This window comes from Pantherophis guttatus, chromosome 1 (genome assembly GCF_059756535.1).
Source record: "Pantherophis guttatus breed Tessera chromosome 1, ASM5975653v1, whole genome shotgun sequence".
NCBI classification, from domain to species: Eukaryota; Metazoa; Chordata; class Lepidosauria; order Squamata; family Colubridae; genus Pantherophis; species Pantherophis guttatus.
The window spans coordinates 86,495,750-86,516,914 of NC_142063.1; the positions used below are offsets into that span (position 1 = coordinate 86,495,750).

Genomic DNA, 21,165 nt, shown 5'->3' on the forward strand with positions numbered 1-21,165 from the left:
TGCCGCCCAACTCCCAAGGGACTCGCACAAATGGAGCTTCGTGTGTGAGCATGCACACATCTGTTGCTTGCATGGCCTGGTTCCAAAAGGGCTACGGCTCAGTACAGTGGTGAGTTTCAAAAAATTTTACTACCAGTTCTGTGGCTTGGTGGGCGTGGCTTGGTGAGCGTGGCAAGGAAAGGATACTGCAAAATCCCCATTTCCTCCCGATCAGCTGGGACTTGGGAGGCAGAGAATAGATGGGGGTGGGGCCAGTCAGAATTTTTACTACTGGTTCTCCAAACTACTCAAAATTTCCGCTACCAGTTCTCCAGAAGTGGTCAGAACCTGCTGAAACCTACCTCTGGCCCAGAAGTTGGGGAGCCCTGCATTAAAGAATATAGTATTTTTAAATGGACTTCAAAGCAGGCTTCTTCAATCATCAATTTAAAAAATAAAAACACATTCCACAGGGTTCATTCCATTATTGACTAAATGGAAGTCCATGTATCAGTGAAAATAAAGCAAAACAAAATAAAAACCCACATGTATTCTCCAGATAAGGACCAGCAGAACCCTGCTCCTTAGTGAGATGTCAGAATTGTTCATGTGATTCCTTCTCCCATTATTTAGAGGGTTTCAAGAAAAATACAGGTGGTCCTTGGCTTATCACCACAGTTGAGCCCAACATTTCTGTGGCTAAGTGAGACATTTGTTAAGTGAGTTTTGCCCCATTTCACTGGGTTTTTTTTTTTTTTTTTGGCCATAGTTGTTAATTGAATTCTTGCAGTTCAGTCAGTCACATGGATGTTAAGTAAATCTGGCTTCCCCCACTTGTCAGAAGGTCACAAAAGGTGATCACATGATCCCTGGATACTGCAACCAACATAAATATGAACCAGTTGCCAAGCATCCAAATTCTGATCACTTGACCATGGATGTGCTGCAACGGTCATAAATATGAAAAATGGTCATAAGTCATGTTTTTCAGTGCCTTTTTAACTGCGAACAATCACTAAATGCACTGTTGTTAGTCAAGGACTACCTGTATTCTTTCTAGGCTGTTCAGGGATGAGCTACTTTTCAGCTTAACTATAGATCTGCCACTTCAAATCTCCAGCAGGGAAAAAGCTGCATCAGCTTTGCAGATCACAATATAATGGCAGTTTTGTATTAAATGCTAGTTTTATACAGGCAGAGAAGAAACAACTGTTACAAAGAATGTATTCCATATGCTCTTTTTATGTTGGGTATTTTCCATTATGCAGTTAGATTGACAATACCAAGTTATGCCCTCTGTGTACTTAAAAAGAGGAAATTAGGAAGCAAAATTAAGGAAGAGGATTTGGCTTGGCTTGGCTCATTTCTTATGCATGCTGTTAAGCACAATATTTTTTTTTCTTTCTCATTCCTAAGCCTTATATTCCACACTGCATTTAACATTTGGTATCAACACTCATCCCGACAGAGCCTTCCCTCTGTCCCTCTTTGTCTCCCATTTGTATTACTTTCCCAGATACTTGAGAAGGGAGTTGATTACTTTTTACCAACAACAACCAAGCTGCCATTCCATTTGCTGCTTAGAATTTGGTTTACAATCTGGTTTTATAACATCCTCCAGAAGAACGGGGAAGTATGCATTCATTCTATTCTCCTTACTGCAAAAGCGTTCAGTTTGCACTGGAGATACTCAGCAATTGGGTGGGTTGTAGGAGTTATGTGAGATTTTTATTTTTATTTTTTTTTTTAAAAAAAATGCTTTTTCTTGTTTAAACTGGATTTAGACCTTTAAATGGAAGGACAATATTGTTTTGACATCTGATTTCAGCCATAGCTTCTTCTAGACCGAAGATGGCTAGGTTGAAACGCAAAACATGTTCCTTGTTTCCCTCTGCCATTCTCTTTTCCTTCTTCCTTCACTTCCGTGTCCAGCAGGCAGTAAATTGCGAGGAAAATAAAACTTCCTTGCCCAAGTTCTGAAATTGGCTGCACGAAACATGTAACCTTACTCACAGTGGCCTGAGAGACTTATTGTGTTTTTCTTGCGCCCATTTTTAAATTAAAAATAGTCAAGGCAAACTTGATTAGAAGAAACCTTCTTGATCCCGGCTGAGAACATCTTGTTCAGCTTAACAATACAATATCTGCCATTTCAATTTTTATTTCTTTATTGGAATTGTTTTCTCCAACAGTGAAGAGAGGGCACAAATTTTGCCACTGTAGAGGAGAAGTGCATTCTACCAACTTCAACTTCACACAGTGTTTGAAGTTAAGTGGGGCAGGGGTGAAATCCAGCAGGTTCTGACAGGTTCTGGAGAACGAGTAGCGGAAAGTTTGAGCAGTTCAGAGAACCGGTAGCGGAAATTTTGAGTAGTTTGGAGAACTGGCAAATACCACTTCTGGCTGGCCCCAGAGTGGGGTGGGAATGGAGATTTTGCAATATCCTTTCCCCAGGAGTGGGGAGGAAATGGGGATTTTGCAGTATCCTTTCCCTGGAGTGGGGTGGGAATGGAGATTTTGCAGTATCCTTCCCCTGCCATGCCCATCAAGCCACGCCCACCAAGCCACACCACACCACACCCACCAAGCCACGCCCACAGAACCGGTAGTAAAAAAAATGTGGATTTCACCACTGGCGTGGGGAGTGAGGGAGAACATGAATGTTGTCACATCTAAAACTCCACCAGTGGGTTCTTTGATTAATGAGTTGGATTTGGAAGTTTTTATGCAATCATAATAAAGAAGAGAAGAGAAACTATCAATCGAATGGTTTAATTCCTTGGAGATGATGGGGTGATAGTGGTAAGAAATTGAGTTTGGTTAGCCACCAATCCTGAGGAATAAATAGAAGGACCTGAAATCAAAGCTTGGACAAGTGAAAGAAGAAATAGTTTGCAGAAATATGCCTAGAGAGAAGTTATTAGAGCATAAAAACAAATGGGCTTCTCTCTCTCCCTCTCTTACAGAAGGAGGATAGTCTTCACTTTAAATGCGGTTCTTTATTTATAAGATGCTAGCCATAGAGTTACATTTAAATTGTGCCAATGAAATAGCTGGTTTAGGATTTAGCTGAATTATGCAATGTTTGCAGAGAAAAAAGGAATCCATACATTTACAGCCTAATTAAACTGCAGTTTGAGACAAAATGGGTAAAAAAAATCTAAGCCACAATAAATTACTAAATTTATATTAACTCCCATTAATATTGTGACTGAACATGGGAGTGAAGAGGTTATATTAACATTTCTAGGGCCAAATTATATTTTCTACTAAGCATGCTGGAGGAGGAAGGAGGGAGGAGGAGAAGAAGACATAGATGCTTCCTACAAAAATTGTCCCTTTTTTCAGCCAAATTCTGTCCCCTTTGATATAATATTTTTGGAATTGAAAATAACAATTAAACAGATTTTCAATAGAAACCATTATGGAGCTCCAATCTAGGTCAGACTCTGTGTTCATATTTTTCCTTAAATTGCTTTTTTAATCATGCCATTCTAAATGTTTGCTTATTGTAATGTCTAGTTTGTATCTGGGTCAAAATGTTCTTTAAGGTTAGGCTAACTCACCCGCAAATTCACTGATGTCTAGGCTGAACTTCAGTCCTCCTTTAGCAAAGAATGTCTTCTTACTGTATTTGAAGTACTGATAGGGGAATGTTCTCTGTTTAAAAAAGTATCCAAATCAAGTCTACCTTAGAGATTTAGGATGATAAGAATGGAGAAAAGAAGTCTCACTGTTACCCATCAATACTGGATAGCAAGTTGAGCAGACATACCAATCATTTTCATCCTCACTCTGATGAGATACTTTGTATTTGTTCTTGCTAAACTAATTCTTTTGAAATGCTCAGCTCAACATTAATTTATAACTATATTGAGAGGGGACGCGTTGGCTCAGTGGCTAAGACACTGAGCTTGTCAATCGAAAGGTTGGCAATTCAGTGGTTCGAATCCCTAGTGCCACGTAACGGGGTGAGCTCCCGTTACTTGTCCCAGATTCTGCCAACTTAGCAGTTTGAAAGCACGTAAAAAGTGCAAGTAGAAAAATAGGGACCACCTTTGGTGGGAAGGTAATAGCGTTCCGTGCACCTTTGGCGTTTAGTCATGCCGGCCACATAACCATGGAGACATCTTCGGACAGCGCTGGCTCTTCGGCTTTGAGATGAGCAACATCCCCTAGAGTCGGGAACAACTAGCACATATGTGCGAGGGGAACCTTTACCTTTACCTTTATATTGTACAGACAAATTAGCATATGCACATGTCACAGAAATTATGGGGTTCTTGTGCTTTCTGAGGCTAGGGTTTTTGTTTTTGTTTTTGTTTTGCAGACATTTCATTATCCAGCTAGATGTCAACAGATAAAAACATCTTCAGAGAGCACCAAGAATTCAACCATTCAAATAATCAACACTCCAGAAGATAGGCTCAAGATACAGAAGGATCATGACAGACTTGAACACTAGGCTCTGTGTAACAAAATGAAATTCAATGGTGACAAAAGGTAACAGTCTACATTTAGGCAAGATAAACCAAATGCATAGATATAGAATAGTTGGTACCTGGCTCACTAGTAGTAACTGAGAGAGGGATCTTGGAGTCCTAGTGGACAAATATGAGCCAGCAGCTGCCAAAAAAGTCAACATAATCCTGGGCTGCATTAACAGAGGGCTAGAATGACGTGAAGTGTTAGTATCACTTTATAATGCCTTGGTAAGACCACACTTGGAATATTGCATAATTTTGGTTGCCACAATATAAAAAGATGTTGAGAGTGCAGAGTGCAGAGAAGAGCAACAAAGATGATTAGGGTCTGGAAGGTAAAACATATAAAGGGAGGTTGCAATAATTGGGTATGTCTAGTTTAATGAAAAAAAGGACTGGGGTGACATGATAGTAGTTTTCCAATATCTAAGGGGCTGCTACAAAGAAGAGGGGGTCAATCTATTCTCCAAAGCACCCAAGGGCAGGACAAGAAGCAATAAATGGAAACTAATCAAGGAGAGTACCAACCTAGAACTAAGGAGAAATGTCCTGACAGTTAAAACAATTAATCAGTGGATGACTTGCCTCCAGAAGTTGTGGGTGCTCCAACATTGGAATGTTTTAAGAAGAGATTGGACAATCATTTGTTTGAAATGGTATAGGGTTTCCTGCCTGAGTAGAAGGTTAGATAGAAAACCTCAAAGGTCACTTCCAACTCTTGTTATTCTGTTATTCTCTTCTATTGGTATTTTTTAAAAAAAACTTTTGTAATCTTGTAAATGTCAAATAAACAATGACAAACTTTAAAAACTGCTTTGTATGTAAGATGTCTAAGTAAAAGTAGAGAAGTAATAGAATTTATAAAATTAAGAACATGCAGGAATTTTAGCTTCTAGCATTGATTATTAATTGATGGCTTCCAAATGAAATAGCTAAAAATTTCACTTAGAAAATATGAGTGGCTCTTGTTATGACCCAAATAAAAGCTTGTATCACAACCAGAAATGAAACATATATTATACTCATGACAGAGAAATAAATTTCCATCGTTCTCAGTAGGGGTCAGTAATATGGATCAAATGTACAAAATGTTAGTTTGGCGATATCAATCTGTGCTGCTTGTTATCATGTATTTTTTGTAAAATACACTAAATGTCATAATTTTCAAGGAAAGTTACCTTTCACTTTCATATCATGGAGAAAGCAAGTAATGAGAGTGACTGGTTCTTTCATTTCCCTTTAAACAGTTTCCATGATATTATCATTTTATATTTGATCTGATCTAAAATAAATCTTGAGGAGATACTTAGAGATTTGTTTGTGATTCCCATTTAATTATTTTTCCATCTTACTTTAGACTAAAAAAGGCTAGGTTTTCCACTTCCTGTATGATTAGAAACTGGAGTTTTTGGCACTGGATGGTGGTTGTAAGCACTAGATTCCTAAATCTTGCCTTAGGAGAAGGGATACAAAGAATAAGATAAGGGAACCTACAAGGGAGGACTGATTGAGTTGAAGAGATTTATCTTCTTTAATCTGCAATCTAAGGCCAAGTAAGGAAGAAGGCTACTATTGTGCCAGATTATCCACAATAGAATAACTATACATCCAAGTAAACATGATTTATTGTTTGACCTCTAAATGCTGTTCACTATTTATTTGAGGCTGTTAAGGGATGTCATCAGGAGATCTGGAATGAAGTGTCATCAATATGCTGATGCTCTCATTGTTCAGCTTGAGTGTTTATGCCAGTGATGGACAGAAGAGAGATTCAGATCTACTGAAAGATCTGAACATAGTTCAACCTGTACCCATGGAAGGCAATTGCAAAGGATGGCGCTAAGGCACTTATTCTTACTCTTCCTATATATGAGTAGACTGTTGGATTTCACAATGGTTTCACAAGACTCATCTCTTATCCTAGCCTCCTTCACAGGATTATTAGAAGATAACATGGAAAAGGAAGAAGAGGACAATAGTACATTGAGTCTCTCAGAAGAAAGACGGAACATATATGTGACAAATAAAACATGTGCATTTAAAGTTCTCAATAATGCTTCATTAGAAGCACTTTCTGTACAAGATGTGATCAACCCACTGTCTCATTACAAAGAGTAAATCATGTATTGCTGGAAGAAAAAAGGCACTAGAAATCATTCAATCTTTCATTTGCAGCTCTCATTTAACCGGTCAAGAATGGAAATATGTGAAAAGAGCTTCCCTCCAGCCTTTTCTTTGTTTACCTTTCATGCTTCCCTTTGCCACTTCTGGGTGTTTTGTTTTTAAACTTCAAGAGCTTTCAAACTCTTTTAAATTCAGACGCAAAGCTCCATTCCTCTTCAACCCAGCTCCTTGCACTATTTCAGCAGTTAATTAACTATGAATGCTTTCCTTTGGAGACTGGGTGAAGGGAAGGATAAAAGATGAAGAAGGCTGAGGAGAGACATAACAAGGACGGGGAGGGGGCAGAGTGGGTGGCTTATCAAATTCCACAAATACCAGACACAGAGAGGTGTTGATTTGTTGCTGGGAAAACCCTGTTTGTTTGCAGAGCTTAATCACCTGGTGTCTATTTGTTGTTTGAGGAATATGGGGACAATGAGAAAATTTGCTGGCAGCTGTACTGAAATAGAATACAGTCAAAATTGTAAGGGAGACATGTTACGTCAATAAAACATGTAAATTGGAATATTGGTAGCAACTGGTGATTCTGATGGCCTGGTAAATCAAGTTTATGAAACCCCACACAACCTAAACAAATGGCTACTGACACATCAGCATTATTGATATTTATGAACATTACATTAGGGTTGATAAAATGTTGATGTACTAATGATATACCAATGAATAATTTAAAAGTGAAGATTTAGGCCTATTCATGCCCTTTTTATCCTTTTTCTTGGGAAACTGGTTCATATCACACTTTGAAACTGTTGGTCTAATTTGCAAAGGACAAAAAAAGTCATATTTAGTGATTTACCATTCAACCCAGCAATTTATTTCTCTGTAAGTACTTTAGAATTATTTTCATTTTAACATGTATTTCCTGCTTTTGCTCCTATGATTATTTACTTATTACAGGTTTTGCTCTTATGGTTCTTTATTCATAATTACAAAGAAGAGATTAGTAGCACAAGTAGAAAGCTTTTGATCCGAAGATCAAAAGTGGTTATATCTTTTAGAATTATCTTCCACACTTCTAGCTGCAACAAAAGAAAGAAAAGGGAAATATCAAGTATTTCAGTAAATATGGAATGCAGCTCTTCAGAAGACTTAGCCTGTTTATAAAAACCGCATTCTTTAAATAAACTATTTCATGGAGTTATTCTCCATATCCTTTCTATCATAAAAGAAATGTAGCAGCTGAAAGGAGAATTACTTTGTCTTCATCTAGGGATGACTGAAGTCATGATTTTGGAAGATCTGTAGCTTAATGGTAAAATATATATTTTCCATAAAGAAAGTCCTAAATTTAGTCTTTAGCATGTTATAGGACCAAATTGAGTTTAAGTCAAAATAGTTCCCTAAGATGCTAAAAACAGTGATGTCTGCAGAAAACTGGCTGGACTTTGTCGCTTTGATACAGAACAAAAGGTAGGAAATGTTGATGGTTTGAATCTCCTCCCAAGGAGCTGAATATCACTTACAAAAACCAACCACGATTCTAGGAAAAGGTGCCTTGCTGTGGGAAAACAATGTTCACAGGATCAAAAAGTTTGAAATAACAGCCAACTTCTGCTGAATCATTCTTGTAGGAAATGTAAAAACTTCTAGAGAATACCTTGTTTTGATATTTTCCCCCTGCTTCCTAGATATATTACAGCCAGGGAGAAACCAGCATGTACCCATCCATAATCACAATGAGCCACAATCAGAATGAGCTACCATTACAGCAGTTTACCTCTCTATTCTCTCAATCTCTTTTCTTCTGGTGTTGTGTCTTTTAAATTTATAAAAAATTGAGGACAGAAGGATACTTTTCTTGTCTTTGTAAGTCACTGGATACCCTTTTCTATCTACAAAATAGGGTAAAGCTGCTCTAATTAAATTAAACAAAGAAATGAAGATGTTGCCTAACTACAGACATGTGACAGAATTTCCGCATCATTTTCAAACTCTGTTTCTTATTTGATATATTTTGGGAGCACATTGGAATTCTTTTGAGCACTCCATTAGAACTGACATAAGCCATTTTGAAGATTTAAACTGAGGAATCCAGCCACTGGATTCCCAGTAATCCTTGCCAGATCCGGCAGAATGCTGGTTACAACTTTCCCATTGTATGTTACAAGAGAAATAGCCTATCACTTGCCATGATTTTTGCCTAGGGAGTCAGATTAATGGGTTTAATGAGACTAGGAAGATTTGTATTCAAATCTTGCTTAAGCACAATGAGCTCTCAACTCCTGAAAGTTTGTTAGGATAATTAATAGGGCAGCAAGAGACTATGAGCTTTTTGTAGAAAAACAACTAATAGAATAAAATTAAATAAATAAACAGTGTTCCACAAAATATCTGACTGCCGTTCTCTTTTTACCTCTCCCTTAAGACAACTTGAAGCAACAATTTAGAGTAGTTATGATTCTGAATTATTGGTTTTGATTCTTTGGGGGCTTGGAAGATCTATACTGTATGCAAAAAATGTTTTAGCACATTTTCATTGATAGCTACATTCAGCCTGTGACCAGGACTGAATGATCTGTCTCATTCAATTTGAAACAAAATAGTGCTTTATTTTTCTGCCAGCATCATATTTGCATTTGTACATTGTAGGCAGCTGCTTTTACTGTAAAAGTAGAAAATGAAGTACTGGTCTTTATGTAACATAGCCACATAATATCATTCAGGACAGTTTAATAATCATACAAAAGTCTTCTAACACTTGACATTATATAGTCACAGTGTACCATTTGTATACTGTAAAGAATTATCAGCAAACCTGGGTTTTCCTCAATACAGAAAGCATTAGAACTAACCCGATTTCTCCAATAATTCTGGGGAATACCAATTTAGATCTTGGAGAACCACTATGACATGTTAGAGAATTGAGACTTAGATGGATCCAAGTTTGACTCTGAATAAGGCAAATCCTAAATGGATGACTATGTACATATGAATTGCAGAGTGAATCCCATATTGCTTTGTCCAGAATTATCTAAGGGAAAACAAGTCTATTTAGGACATCAGCTCTAAGATTTCTATAACGTTACTATTTCATTTTACCCTGATTATGTATTTTAAATCAACTTTCTATTCATTTATTTCTATACAAATGTAGAGATAAGTAATCCTAAACACTACCCATTATAATGAACAGGAAAAAGTACGGGTATCATCTGAGGACTAAGTATGTAAGATTTAACTCTCTGTATATTATGTGTGTATGTGTGTATGTGTGTATGTATGTATGTATGTATGTATGTATGTATGTATGTATGTATGTAAAATTCAATCATAGAGGCTTCTGAACAAGCTCAGGATTGTAAACACAGATAAATGACCTTCCCTTCCATAGTTCTGCTACATGCTACATACCAAAATGTCTTCTCCAAGTTGTTTATCTTTGGACAGGCAGAAAGCTTCCAGTGAAGTCAAATTTAAATCATATAAAATGGAGATAAATACTTAATATGCATATATTTAACATCTACTTCAGGGGGGATCTGAGGAGAATTAGAGTTAGGGTAAATAGGGAGAAATTTTACAAGGCTATTATTCAGAAATCAGAAAGAAATAAAAGTTCTGTGAAATTCAGAATCTTCAGCCTGTTTTGTTTTCCAAGAGAAATTTTTGGTCTGGAAAAAAGAGCGATATACTTATGTAGTATTTTATCATCTCAGGAATCCACTTAAGGGTAATCATAATTTTGTATACCAAATTAAGTGAACATGGAAAACTCTTCTCTAGCTGACCCTGTAGTGTGAATTCTTAAATTATTAAGATCTCTTGCATAGAGATTGTCTCTGATACATAAACACAAATAGAGAATGGGCACTACAGATATCATTGATTCAGATTTCAAGGCTGGAAGAATAGAGCTGGGGTTCATCTCTGAATGAACTGACACTACAGATAACCCCCAAGCACATCCATCTCCAACTGCCAATGCAAGACAAATTACCTTCTCTTCAGGATACTCTCTTTCACTGATTACCTACAGCTCAAATTAAAAGCCATCTAACTTCTGAGAAGGCCTTTGTTTGATAGATTCCTCTGGATTATGCAAAAATAATAGGAGAAGAAAGAGAAAAGTCTTTCATGTGTTTGTAGTTTGGAGAATTACAGTGGATTGATCTCACTTAGTGATTGGGCTAAAACTGACCAGTACTTAGTTTAATCACATTGTTTTCTCATCATTCTTAGCAAAGCATAGTGCAGATTGTGTGCAGATTGGGGCAGGGGTGACAAATAAAACCCCACATTCTGAAGAATGCTTTGCACAAAGAATGCTTTGCACTGCAGGACCTACAAAAGATGCTAGTGATATGGCATCTGAACCAGAGCATTTTTTCCTTAAAATATGCTAACAAAACAGTAAACATTTGGTACTATCAGAAATCCATGCACTTAGGTGACCATTAAAAATCAATGCCACTTTTCATTAAAAGAGCTAGACATGCTTATACGTTTAAACTATACTCATGATAAAAGAAATGCAAACCCTGGAAAAAACTCAATATGTGATTTTATACTTAATTATATTATATTTGTTCTGTTAGAGCAGAGTGAATATGTGACAAAGTACAGTAAGGAGGAGAATAAAGCCCCATTCCTCTGATATTATCCTCTTTATACCCTACCTGTTGAGGACTAGCTGCTACATCAGGGAGTCTTTGTGTCTATGGAGACTCCACAGAAGTTACAACAAGGCTTACCAGATTCTAAAGTGCTCAGATACAAGTGGTTTCCACTATGTGTATGTTCTCAGTAGGTGAAGAGTGAAGAAAGTGTTGATGGAATATATGCAGCTTACCATCCTGCCCCCACTCTTGTTCACAGGCCTCTTCTGCTTTAAAGAAGCAGAAATAAACCCTAAATAAGGCTACCATGGTCCTTATTTCTCACATAAATTTGTCTGCATTTCTTTAGAGTAAATTATAGAGTAATTTTCTTTCAGATTATCAGGAAAGAAATACGGTATGCTAAATTGTTCTATTCATTTTTTGCATTGGAATCAGCAAGTGTTGCCAGCTCATCCCATTGCTATTTTTGCAAATGGATCCCGACGTGTTTTGAATATCCTTTAGAAACTTCCAAACCCTTATTTCCTGGCTTGGACTGGATGCTCACATAGGCACCACAGTGAAATTTCCCACAGCATTAGGAGCAGGAGGAGCAGGAGGGAAATGCACTTGATCTTTGATTTGCATGTAATCAATGCTTTTGCTACCGTGTAGGCTACATGAAAATGAATCATGAGAGATCAGCTGACACCCCCCCATATTGACTTAAAAGCAGGTGTTGGCCTTCAATAACAACCTAAGTGGAAATTTGGGTGGGGGGAGTTCATCTGAAAGGGACAAACAACTTTGTTCCTTCATGCCATAGCCTTTAAAAAAAAAAAAAAGGAAGTGTTTGACATTCCAAAGCAGGTTGGGTTAATCAGTAATGTACCTGATTAATCTCTTAGGACTGTGCTCCACAACAAAGCTTCTGTTATTGTTCAGATCTCTAGAATGGGTTGGTAGGAAGATAGAAGAAAAGGCTTTGGGGCTTGACTAAAGGATGCTACAGTAGAGAGAACCTGATCCGGGTGATAATACAGGAGTGGTGAAATACGGTGCAGAGACTTTTACTTATCACGATGACCCTTCGTTTAATGCGGAAATGGCCTTTGCTCAGATTGGGATGCTCTGGATGCTATGGGCACAATAGCCACCTTGTTATTAAAGATTAAGAGCAAATGAACTATCACTCAGGCATGAAACAAGCGGTGGGGCATCTTTAACCGTAGTGACAAATTCCAGAAGAGCAGCAGTCTGTAGAAGAAGCGAGAAGACAAAAAAGGGCAGTGGCACCTTTGAGGCTAAGTGCTTTATTGTGGCAAGCCTTTGCATTGTAGTCCCAGCTCTCCCGGCAGTAAATCAGCTGGATTCTAAGAGCCAATTTGCATTTTATTTTAAATGGGCTGTTTCAGAAGTGCAAATCACTTGTACTTTTGAATCTCCACCATTAAAGAAATGTAAAGGGAGGGGAGATCTAGGGCTTTTTTATATGCTGCATGTGGCATGCACCTGTGGCCTTCCTTGGAATATTCAATGGCTTTTATATATAAGATAAACTGAAAATGGGTTACGACAAAAGTTTATAAAATTGGACAGGCGCATACATCTTTGTGGGCATGGAGTATTCCCCGCTGGTGCTTTCAGTCTTTTCACACAATGTGTTCAGGGGCAAAATTCCACATAACTTGAAATTTCATGTTGCCTGAGTCAAATTATTTTTACAATTATTACTTTTACAACGAACTTAGGTAATAGTAATAATCCATACATTTTTATTATCTGGATAGAGAGGTGTCACTGTCTTAATTGTAAACCCATGCAGTTTAACACATTTTATCTGGAAACTTTTCCCAATAATTTACAAAAGATTAGTTTCAGAAATAGAGGCAGTCCAATTAATTAGAAAACAGTGTTATTTGCTTTTTCTTCACAAATACTTGCAGCCATCTCTTTGAGGTAGACCCTTATAAATGTGGGTTTAATAATTATATTCCTTAGGGATGTCTGGAGATTGAAATTCTGTGAAGAAAAAGATGTGATTATCTTTCTAAAAATTATCTTTTTTCCCTGACATATCTTGACAGTTAAATATAAAATAAATGCATGTTTGTAAGCGTAGATGTGCTATGAATTTAGTATGGCATATGGATACCCAGAAATCAAAACCTGTGTTTAAGCATGGGAAGGGAAAAGTCCATAAATAGCTCTCAAAAATAATGAGACCGTGGGCCTTTTATTCTTCGTGCTACCTTTATATACGCCTATGTATAAATGTAGATTTATGCAGGGACAATAAAAAGTAGCCAAAATCAAATACAGAATTTGGAATCAGTGCATCATCTTGTAAGAGACTCTTTAAAACCTGATGAATTAAACATTCCAGGCAATTTCCCTTGATCACAACAAAGAAGAAAGTTATAATTCTTCTCTGGGGGTTTGGGGACCCTTAGCTGTGCTCCCTTTCCAGCCCCCCTCCGCAGGCTTCTGATTACCCTGAAATCTGTCTGGGGCTATGAATGGAACAACCCAAACATGCTGTGACTTCAGATTACTCAGGAGGAATAACTGATAGACCTGGGTGGTATTTCCGTTTCTCCTGAAGGTCAGAATGGCTTATATGTGCCTTGAGAGAAAAAGAATTGGGTTTATTTCCCCATATTGTAAAAACTGCCCTTCTATGAATGCTCAGTGTTGGTTCTAAATGTAAGAAGAAGATGAAAGAGAACAGGAGGAATCCAGTAAAGCAATAAACAGACCAATAGTAATTTTTCTATTGCTGTTGTTTTTTATTTACTAATAAATATTACAGTATGGTTTTAGCCAGAGCACTACTTAGTCATGGCACAAACATTTTCTGGTAATATGCCATGGCTTAAAAATATTGCTTTTGACTCATTCTCAACCAGGGGTGGGCTTTAAAAATTTTAGCAAGGGTTCTCTGCCTGGTTGCTGGGTGGGCGTGGCCATGGTGGGTGTGGCCATGTCGGCCTCCGGCACCATGGCAAGGGGGTGTTTTTGCCCTCCCCGGGCTCCGGAGGCTTTCCTCAAGCCTCTGGGAGGGCGAAACAGCCTCCCCAGGCTCCGGAGGCCTCTGGAGGCAGGAAACAGGCCCGTTTCCAGCCTTCCTGAACTTCTAATAGGCCCGTTTTTCACCCTCCCCGAGCCTCCACGCGTGCCCTGCACTTACCTGCATCCAAAACGGACCACGTGGGGACTCCTGGGAGGGGCAGGGTGGGGTGGACGGGATGGGGCCAGCCAGGAGTGGGATTTGGGGGTTCTCCAAACTGCACAGAATCTTAGCTAGAGGTTCTCCTGAACCCCTGCGAACCCCCAGCAGCCCACCCCTGTCCTCAACCCACATGGAGATGGGTAACTATTATCCTTAATTATCCCTCTCCCCCATAAAAGAGATATTTGCTGTGGTCTGCATCAATGATATGCAATCTGCCCAACTCCTATTGGTCAATTTAGGCTGCTGTGAGCAGTCCCTCGCCTTCCAAGGAGCAGTTCCTCGCCCTGAGCAATGCCTTCAAGAGCCATTTTGGCTTGGGTTGTAAGTGAGGTGTGGCACCTGACTGAGAAAAAAGCTGGCCTGGGCTTTTGAAAGAACATCAGACCTCCTGTATTTTAAATACTGGTTTCGTTGTATCACCAAGCAGAAAATTACTGATTGGCCACTATTTTGCTAAGGAGTTTTGTATGGCATCATTTTTTTCCCTATTGTTCTTATTATAGAGGGTGGGGCACACCATGTTGCTTACTCCATAGGCTACTTCAGGTGGAGAAGTACCTTATGTCTTTCAATGCTAGCTAAGGACATAGCTTGCTCATTAATGATCTTCATCCCTCCTGCACACCTGTTAGGCCAAATTACAGGTTGTAGGTTCAGAGGAGGCACAGGGGGTAAAATGGAAAGAAGCATCAATGAATCAATCAAAGCATCAAATGCCCTGACTTGTCAAGTGGACTATTTCTAAGAATGAGCTGTTTTTCCTGCCATTAGGTGGAAAGGGAAATAAAGCCAAAGGAATTTACCAGCTGCTTTCCTTAATTTACCCCACATTACATCAGGGCCATTCCCTGGCCTTGTTATTGAAGCCAAATAAGCTTCAGCCATGGGGGAAGCAAATTTCTATCAAACTACATTAATACAGTTATCTATGCCTAAAATCAGGACTCAGTTCATTTTTTTACTATTGTTATTGTATGTTGCTGCTATTATATAACTAAGTTATTATCATAACTTTTAAGAATGATTTGCACTTATTACTAATAAAATTATTTCCTAAAATATTTCAAAATATTGCAGCTTTACCTAAAATCAGCATATTAACCAGGAGTGAAATCTAAAATTTGTTACTACTGGTTCTGTGGGCGTGGCTTGGTGTGGGGTTAATGTGACTGGGTGGGTGTGGCCAACTTTTTTTTTTTTTTTTACTTTTAAAGGCATTTTTTTTCTACAGCCTCTTCGGCCAAAGAGGTTGCAGAAAAAAATGCTTTTAAAAGCCTCTGATGATCCCAGCTGAGCCGCACGATCATCAGAGGCTTTTTTTTTTACTTTGATGATCGCGCAGCTCAGCTGGGCATGGGGGGGGCACAGGGATTTTTGCTACCGGTTCTCCGAACCACCCGCCACCATCGCTACTGGATCGGGCAATCCGGTCCGAACCGGGAGCATTTCACCCCTGATATTAACTCAACAGCAATTGTGTCATGACAGCAAACTTTTTCCTATAAAAACTTCAAAGTCAAGTCTTTTCTACACACTTTCTATTTAGTTTAGGAGCCTTTCAGAAGTTGGCACTGAAGCAGAATGATGTTTATCTCCATGGTTTACACCTTATATGAAACTGTTGGCATAATCAGAGATCAGATCCAACTAGCTGAACCAATTAATGATGATTATAAAAAATGTGGTACTTCTGAATCCTGGTTTCCAGTTGTCTAGTAATGGTGGTTTTCATAAGTGTCCATTCAGGGATGTTTTCCATGAGGTATGCAGCAGTGGTGGGTTGCCCCCAGTTCGGACCAGTTCGCAACAACCGGTAGTAAAACCAGCGGGAGGTCCTGCCCACCGCCCCGGATGTCATCATCGGCGATCTGCACATGTGCAGAAGCTAGGCATGCGATCCTGTTGCAAGCCGGTAGTAAAGGTAAGTAGAACCTAGCCCTGGTGTGCAGCAAAGTGTACAAACATAACAAAGTTATTCAGAATGCTGGAGGGAGAAGAAAGATGCTTTCCATTTCTTTTTGTCAAGTTTTTTTTTTTAAAAAAAAACTTCAACATTACAGAACTTTTAGTTCTTGAACTCCCTAACCTTTTGCCTTTCAGAGGTATTTCGCAGCACCTTGTAACAATTAGGCTGGCAAAGCCAAAAGTTGAAAGGACAACAATTGAATCCTTTCTAGGGTGCATATCTGTCCCATGTAAGTCTGCTCCTGGAAGAGTGGACCGATGCCGCCAATGGAATCTATTTCAAGGTAAAATGTGTGCGGCTGATGTCGAACATGCTGCTCCTGAGGCCTGACTTAGGCTCCAGACCTTGTGCAGCCTAGCACTGGAAGAGATTAAATATCAACCCAGGTCATGTTCTCATAGCCCAGGCACAAGTGCCAACATTCTTCCAATTATTCAAGGCCAAAGAGAGAGCAACCTGCCTTGACAGAATTGTGACACCGCTTGATTAGATTGAGCTTAGATGCCTGCCGAAACGGATACCCTGGTATTTAACTCAGATGAGGGGGGGGGGACAGGAATGGTTAGCTTTGTTTAAAAGGAATGGATGGGAGGGGGAAGTGGAGGAGAGGACAGGCAGATTTTGTTTTCAAGGAATGCAGGGGGAAAGGAATGCAGCTGTTCACACATGCAATTGTAGATGTGTGATTAAAAAAAATAACGAGGGCAATGTTGCAACTGGTATAGTTCAGCTTTTAGAGTGATATAAGGAGTGCAAGGTATTATTGCTTAAAGGTGTACGTAAACATAGTCAGCTTCATTCAATCCAATGGACTTTTAGAAATGCAAAATAGTTTGAAGTATTCACCAGCTGGAGCAAGTTTCTCACAATATCTTTACTAGATCTTACTGGGGAGGTGGGAGAGAAAGAGAGGGGGAGAGAGAGGGAGGGAGGGAGGAAGGGAGGGAGAGAGAGAGAGAGAAGCAAGTGTGTGAATGTGTTTAGCATGTGGTTTGCTTCTTTGTTACCTTTCTATGCACCATCCTGCGATGACCACAGATTGTGTCAGTCCTATGTACAGCTCAAAATGCTGTGGCTTTAACATATTAGCACACTGTATTTTCTTGAGTAGCCAAACATAGTTCTTAAAGGAGAGTGCAGTATGTTCAGGAAACTGTAGATTTGAACCCATGGCAGTCCTGTCTCCAGTTCAATATAATATTTATAAGAAAATATTGGATGGGGTCATTATGAGATTTAGGATAAGTTGTCACCAATATACTGATGATATCCAGCTACGTTTCCTGTTACATCTGTATCAGGAGAGGTGCATTTGAGTACAGGGATGATTGGACGAGAGACAATAATTGAACCCAAATCATGTAAGGTGGTTGTGTGCAAGTGAATTGCTTCTCAACCTGGAAATGAGAGTAATTGCTTAGTATTAGAGGAAAAGGTTTATAGGTTCTTGGGAGTTCACTCTTGATGCATGGGTGAACCAACTATGAATCTTGAAGGTAGAATTTGTGAATCAATTTAGAAAGATGTGCTTCTAGAGGAAAGTTTGGATATGAATCCAATGAATAATAAATTCCATAAAAATAATTATATGTAGATTTGTATAAGTAAACTGGTCTATCATTCCAGAAATGAAGTCTGACCAGACAATGCAAATAAGGTGAATTTCCAAATAAATAATTCATGTGCTAAATGGAACATTCATTTTTTTTCCTAAAATAATATAATTCCAATTCTCTTTTTTTTCTTTTTGTCCCTGATTTCATAGCATTGCAGCCTGTTTTCAAATTGAGTTGGTTTCTATATTTGAGAAAGCTGTAACCTTTTGATAACATGATTATTTTTTAAAATTATTTTCAGTTCCAGCAGTAGGTTGTGTTTGGGGGGGGGATTGTATGCGATCAAAAAATGAACTTCATATATTCTAATTTTAAGATATGCAAAGCTTAAAATGTCAATACAAATTCTGTATTCAGTACAAAATCTAATATAATAATGTTACATCCTCTACATTATGTATCATTCCCTTTGTCAAGGAAAGCCTTTTGTCCTCCCTCTCTCTCTCTGCTTCCCTCCCTCCCTCTCCTCTCCCACCCCTGCATCTAAATAGCATTTGAATGTATGTGCCTAGTTAAGTGGTGTAGGAAAAGGACAGGCAAATCTGGCCTCTTTATAATGAGACCCAACATGTCCTTTCCTGAATCCTTAATCTGCTTTATTCACCGGGCTGCAATTTGCATTACTGGACAACAGCCCCTCCTCATCTTAATTTACAAGATGGGCTCTTCTATTTAGAGCTGTCAATACTATGTTATGTTCATTCATTATCCAGTATCTTTCTATGCCTAAAGGACCTTCCCTGTACTTGCTAAGCACAGCCCCTTTATTATTCTTGTTCTTAGCATTTCCTATTAAGGCAGTCATTTCCTAATCCAATGATTGAGCTGTGAGATCATTTTAACATCCAAACATTTAGTTCAAAGCCATCGGTCCATTTGTCTTCCCCAACCACCCAGATCATCTTAGGAACCCCTGCATACCAAAATATCTATACATTGAAAAGCAGAAGATCTGTAACACTCTAGACATTCTGCAAAAGTTCCAATGTTATCCCTTAAATGAATTTATCTCTTCAATGAAAAGATGAAAGGAGAAATAGTTGATAAACACAGGAGGATGGTGAAGATGATGATATCTGACCCTGCATTTTCCAAACTCTGTCAAAATAGTGGGATTGCACAAAGCATATGGAAGCAACTTCCTACCATCATTATACTACTAGCAGATAAGAATCCATACCATGGTGTCAAAATCGGGCCATCAAATTATGTCTGTGAACTGTAATGTCTTTTCACCAGTACAGCAATGTAAGTGAGCATCTTGCTATATGGAAAACTTTATCGACCTTGTGATCTATCTACACAATTTTTGTTTCTCACACATTCTAACTCTTGGTAAAGATTTAAAGTCTAATCAAGGAACTTCTTTACATTTACCATTTGGTATTCTGGTCAGCGGCATTAGTACTGAGTTGAAATTGTAACAGAAAAGTATTTCCTTTAAACAACTGAGTTGCATGGCTAGGTTATCCCATTCATGGTGGGGAATTTGCATTTTTCAGCTTTCAGAGTACGCAATCGCCTGCTGCGATTTCCAACCTCCTTCCAATAGGACTGCTGCATTCTTCAATTGAAGTAAACATAATTCACAGGAATTTTGAAGGGGCTCTACGTATGTGATATCATAATGACAGTAACTACTCGGTTTCATCATCTGTTTACACCATTTTGGAACAATCCTTGTCCATTGATGACAGCGCTGCCCGTAGCTAGGTTACTCCCCTTCTCTTTCAAATAGGTAGAAATAAGATGTATAGCACCATTATTGTTGGATGAGATGTGTGTGGAGAACTCTCCTTCCCCCCCACCCCACCCCCATGCATTCACTTCGTTTCAGGAAAAAAAAAACCAGTGAAAGCCAAGCACATGGAATATCTCATTCAGAAGCAGAGAATTTGGCAGCTTCAAAAGGGTTGCTCTGACCTTCAGCAGCAGACCTTAAACTTTTGAAACCGACTTTGCCAGATTTCAAGAGGATTTTCAGTGAAATATGTCTTATCCTGAAAAAATATCCCTTTCCCCAGTGTCAAGCTGTATGGAATGTGAAATGATCCAAGTTTGCAGCTGGAAGAAGCAAAGACCTTGCACCTCAAATTCGCTGCTGTCATGGAGGCAGTGCATCAATTTACCAGACAGAAGGTTCATTTTCATGGTCCACTATGCCCTGAAGCTGGCTGTGAAAAGAGCAGCCACGATAACAATTCATTTTCTCAACTTCATTCAAGTGGAAGAGCCCATAAGTCTTGACATTCTGCCCCCAGCAATCTAAGGTCTTCTCCCTGCCCTACCCTTGTTCCGCATCTACTAGGCTCACATTTAACAAAGCCCAGGGTTTTGTTTTGTTTTTTAATGAATGAGACAAAGAAAAAGCATCCCTTCCTATGTTCTTCACCGCAGCCTTAGATTCCTTTAGAGAAACAAAGAAAAAATTATGGAAATGTCTGATGCATCGCTGCAATTTGTATGTGTCTTGATTTAAATATATGCAAATGTTTGTTAAAATCAAAAGTGGGTTTTAAAAATAAGCAGGTAGCACACAATCTTATTGAGTTACTCAAATGCTCAAAAGCAAGGCTGTTGTGGATCAGCATTAATACGCTATTTCGACAAACATACCATTTTACATTGCACTCGTTTAACTTCATGAATATAACATTTAATTTACCATAAAGTGATTCTTTGCCAGGGCCCTTTATAATCAATGATTTGTAACCAAAGGCCAAACTGGCTAAGTTGCAGTCCAAGATGAGAAGTCTGATTTACACATAAATGTCCAGAATTCTACCCATGTACAAATGTACATTCCTGATATATTTTATCTAAATGCCTGAGGGATCAGTTGGCTTTGTCTAAACAAAAGTGAGCTGATTTGAATGGCATGATGTGAACCAAATAGAAGAAAAGGCAGCATAGACATGATGTGGTTGATTAAAAACCATCTCATTTTATGGCCCAGACATTTCCAGAATTCTATCAAGAAAATAAATCCAATTGAGATTTGACATCACAGACAATTGCTGTTTATAGTCCAAGATTTTTAAGGTTTCAATATAGATTTGATTAACTGAAGCAATATAGCTTCCACATGTATCTGTCTCATAAAATGCAAACTATTCCCTAGGTAAGGAAACCATAGTCGATAAATATAGACTTCTAGAGTAGC

The 21,165-nt window shown here is 38.6% G+C and overlaps 1 long non-coding RNA gene across 3 annotated transcripts in view; it reads right to left on the minus strand.

Moving 5' to 3' along the window:
• LOC117665431 (uncharacterized) overlaps positions 1-21,165 on the minus strand; it is a 146,716-nt gene that overhangs the window by 70,204 nt on the left and 55,347 nt on the right. The gene's annotated exons all lie outside the window — the stretch shown is intronic.